Raw genomic sequence first — 4,963 nt, 5'->3', positions numbered from 1 at the left:
ACAAAGTACAGATATACATATAGTACATAAACATATACCCAGTATACCTATGATGTTAACTTTTCATGGTGGGGGGGGGGGACAATTAAGAAAAAATGTCTAAAAAGCTTGGGGTGGAAAAGGAGTGATAATTAAAAAAAAAAGGTTGAGAAATGCTGATCTAGAACAATCCCTATTGCATTGCACTGACAGATTGATGAGGTCCCCAAGCCAATATTTCAGTGTACTCCCTTGTTTGGTTCATAAGGGAGGTTTTTACAGCCCAAGGGAACGCCCCATTGTAAGATTTGGGACGTGTGATGTGGCAGGTCTGAAAATGTGCTGCTTGGACACCCCCTTCAAGAAAGAACTCACTGTCCAACTGGGAGGAATGTGGCTAGCTGAGACTCCGCAGAGTCTCGCTCAACTTTCCAGAGGAGGTCACACCCTTCTCCAGACAAATCGCAGCCAATGAAGGAGCAAGGCTGTTGTACAAAGGCTCTGCCATTTTCATCCAATACAAGAACTTCTAAGAGCCAGTCTTGGCTCTGAAGCTCCCCCATTGATCTAACAGAGACATTGCGGGATCTATATTACCGTCTGGCAACTCCAGCTGCCCAACCCTGCTTTCTCCCTTTTTCTTTCACTAATATCACACCCCCAATAAACCATTTGTACTCATGACTCTCGGCATCTTCTCCCTGGAAAACCAAACTGGCTTAAAACCTACTTTGCAGGATTCTGTGAGGGTTATAGTATGATAGCATACACAAAGCCCGCATATACAGAGCCAGCATACCATGTCTAATAAATGGCAGCTATTCTTTCAAAGATGTCTTAGATCTTCCAGATTAATAATAGCACGTTGACACTTTAGGTCTGTTGACTCTTTGGAAGATCACAAAAACCTAAATCTCCTTGAGCCAGGGTTAGAATTCACAGAATCATCAGTTTATTTCTCCTAAAACTAGAGTGCTCATGTCCTTGACTTGCAAGAGTACGAGAGAAAAACCAGATCATCCCGATCAGTCAGTGTCCTATTGAAGAATGCCATCAATAGCTGCAGGCAAAGGCAGGAGTCAATAGGAAACCATGTTCCATGTTGCTGTTGCAATTCAATATTTCCTGAAGGCATATCCCTCCTTCATGCCTCAGAGAGTTGAAGTCAACCCCGGAATCATGGCGGCATGGAAAATTGTGAACGGTGGGAAAAGGTTACTCTGTCCTGCCACAATTTGATTCTCTCCACCCACTGCTCTTTTGTAGCGATATATGACTTAAGGATCACAAACACACTTCTTGGTCAAAGTGTACTTAGTCCTGAATTAGTCAAGACTGTGTGGTTGCAAGAAACCCGAAACTCAAGTCAAACTAGCTATAAACAAACAAACAAACAAACAAGTAAATAAGGATAAAAGAAAAAAGAAGGAGGGTGGAAGGAATGAGTAGGTTGGTTGCTTATTGGTTTACTATTTATTTGCTTCCTGCAGTGGGAAGCCCAGTCCTCAGGAGATATCAGGGACCTAGCAATACGGTCAGATCTCTCTCTCTCTCTCTTCTCTTTTCATCTCTCTGCTCTGTTTCCTTTCTCTGCTACTGCACATGGGTTTGCTCTACCTTGCTGCAGACAGGAAACGGAGTGTGGTTCAGGCAGTTTTTGGTTCTATCATCTCAGTCTAGGGACCCCAGCTCCTTCCCGCAAAGCCTGATTAAAGGCGCCAGGGAGAGACTAACTGGCTCAGCCCAACGCACGAACACATTTCTAGCCAATTGCTATGGCCACATAGATGAAGACTACGGTTGGCCACGTCTGGATCTCATGTTCATCTCTGTAGTCCGAAGACTGGTTTGGCAGCCCGTTAAAACTACAAGAAGGGGTGGATATTCTTACCCCAAATGAGATAAGGCATTGTACTGGAAGAAGATGGGGGAAGGGATGCTAACAGGCACAGGGGACAGGTGTCCATTACAGATCTTTTATGTCTCAAGGTCTTGTTCTGTTTTTCAACAAAAGTCTCTGAAAACAGAGAAGACTTTTATAATTGCAAAGCAAAAATTTTGTTGGCCGAAAGAGGAGACTATGTGCAGAAGACAAGAAATGGGTGAGTAAGGCTATCACTAAAACTCTTGGGAAGAGTGCGTCATCTCTTTGTGACTTCAGGTATTTGCTCTCTGGGAGTGTCACTGTCATGTCTACTTCTACCAGCCTCCAATTCCAGTCTCTAACCCTCAGGGGATAAAAGCAGCATCGGTCTTACAGGGCTTCTGTGAGAATTATAGGAGCTGATGCCAGCAAAACATCCAGCTCAAAGTCTGAGGCATACACATCTATCTTAGAAGTAAAAATACAATTTGGGGGCGCCTGGGTAGCTCAATCAGTTAAGGATCTCACTCTTGATTTGGGGTCAGGTCATGATCTCACAGTTTCTGAGTTTGAGCCCTGGGTCGGGCTCCGTGCTGAGAGTGCTGGCAGTGTGGAGCCTGCTTGGGATTCTCTCTCTCCCTCTCTCTCTGACCCTCCCCTTCTCTCTCTCTCTCTCTCTCTCTCTCTCTCTCTCTCAAAATAAATAAGTAAACATTTTAAAATATTTTTAAAAATACAGTCTGTGTATATTCATGTAGCACCCATATTCCCCCTACATACTGAGAGGGCTTTTTGCTGCAAATACCTGCAACTCTCTGCTTAGGCCCAGAAAGACCCATTCAGAGAGTTAATGCCCCCAAATCAACTCTCAACTGACAAGAATTAGTGGACAAATGCTCTAGCTTCCTTATCCCTCTGTGGGACAGCTCTGAGTTACCCAGCATGACTGCATTCCAACAGGCTCCTTTGAGAACATGCCCTTTTTTTGGCTTCCTTTCCTTCCCTGCCTTACTACTTCTGTTCCCCTGTCAGTGTTTCCTGAAATCACCTCCTTGCACGTGAATCCTTGTCCCAAGACCTGCCTCTGGGGAACCTAAACTGGTACAATAAATTTGAAAGAAAAAAAGAAATATATATATATATATATATATATATGAAAGAAAATGCATTGGAATGTTCACCATCATTATCCCATGACGGGCAGGATAGTAAATGATTTTCCTGTTTGTTATCTATATTGAAAACATGTTTCACAAACGTGAACATGGATAGCAACTAAATGTTATCGAAACAGTCTAAAGTCTTAAGCCTGGTTTTCAGTGTGTGTGTGCACTTCTTCCTATTTAATTGACATCATCAGTTCTTTCCATCCCCCGTTATTTTAAAGACACACATAAACGGCTTCTTTGGTATGAGTCTCTCCACTTTCCAGAAAATTTGCATCAGCAGCAAAACTATTTCCAACACAAAAACAATGCTGGACCAATTTAAGATAAAATACTCCCTCTCCCCACCCCCCCAAAATTATTTAAGATAATATCTGAGCTGCATCTGCTGTTTCAGTCCTTAACAAAGTGTCTTTTTTACGGGACAGCGGCAATGGTGGGGGGGGTAAAGGGAAGAAACAGAAGCTGGCTCTCATGCACTCATTCCACCACCCATAAATGATCTTTTCATGAGGACACGGCCGATAAGGAGAGAAGGAAAGACAAAAAGCATTCTTGACTTAGGAATGGAATAGCAGCTCCCCCTCTGTGTCTGATTCAGTTACTCAGAATGGCTTTCTTATGGCTGTGCCTCTTGTGAATTATGAGTCTCTCTCTCTCTCTCTTTCTCCCCCCCACCCCACGGTTCATATTAAAGACAAGACGCAGCTGCCAGGGACTCTGGAGATTTCTCAGCAGTCTACTATGGTGAAATGAAATACCGTGCTATGCTGGAAAACTCACCAGTGCTTTCTTCACATGGGCTGTGCTATCTCATGGCCAGGATAAAGGATCCCAGGCCTGGACAGTTACTGCTTCTCCTGAGATCTGTCATGTCGTCTTCTAGACAGCTCTCAATCTTTTTGCATTCCAGCTTCCCAGCATGCTACTGATAATTATTTTCTAAAGCAATTGTATATGTTTGTACGACACATGTATACTCCACCCTGTTGAAATACTGTCCTGAAGGTGGGCATTTGGTTACCATTAGAACAACTATTTTACTTCCAAGGAGAAGAGAGGCTCCGTGGCCCTGTTGCCACAGATGATGGGGGACATTGGCAGGCTGGGGATCTTCTCTATTTGCATCTTTTGTGTCGTTACTACCAGAAGGATTGCATTACATAAATGGGCTGAGGTTTACGCATAATGATTGGTTGAATTGCTTCTGATGTTGCAATCTCAGCTTTATCTGCCCCAGAGGAAAATGGAGCCAGCTAAACTAGGTCTGTAACCCTGAGTGGAGATTTGGAGGATACCAGTGAAACGTTGGGAAAGTATCACATTGGAGACTATCTCTAGGGAAACAGTTTAAACCTTATTAGAGACTGAGGCTAAAAGTAAACACGATGCCTCATCCTCCTATCCTGATTTCAATCTTGAAATAACAGGATAGGCTACAAAGCCCAGCAAAAGCTTGAATGAGCCTATAGTAAAAAAAGAAGAAAGAATGTGAGACATTACTGAATTCTGGCTGATAACAGTAGCTCTCCAAGGGTCAACACACTGCCTTCTCCACACACTCCTTTCTTTCTCTCCCATTTCGCTCCAGTTGCTGGCTAGCAAATAGGAACAGTGAAGATTCCCCCTTTCTGTTGGATATACCTTGTATTCAGAAGTCCTCACTAGACTAAAGTCAGATACTAAGAACTGAATTTCTTTCTGGGTGGATCAGTCGATTAAGCATCCAACTCTTGATTTCAGCTCAGGTCGTGATCTCATAGTTCATGGGATTGAGCCCCATGTCAGGCTCTAAGCTGTCAGCATGGGGATTCTCTCTCTTTCTCTCCCTCTCTATCTGTCCCTGCCCTCTCTCTTTCACAGTTAATAAATATGTATTTTTTAAGTTTTGAATTTCTTTCTGACCTCTCTGTGGGGTGTACCTAGGAGAATAGGTAAGGATCCAATTCGTGAT

The sequence above is a fragment of the Herpailurus yagouaroundi genome, unplaced genomic scaffold (genome assembly GCF_014898765.1).
Source record: "Herpailurus yagouaroundi ecotype Mexico unplaced genomic scaffold, PumYag 100, whole genome shotgun sequence".
In the NCBI taxonomy this organism is placed as follows: domain Eukaryota; kingdom Metazoa; phylum Chordata; class Mammalia; order Carnivora; family Felidae; genus Herpailurus; species Herpailurus yagouaroundi.
This window is presented reverse-complemented; position numbering follows the sequence as displayed.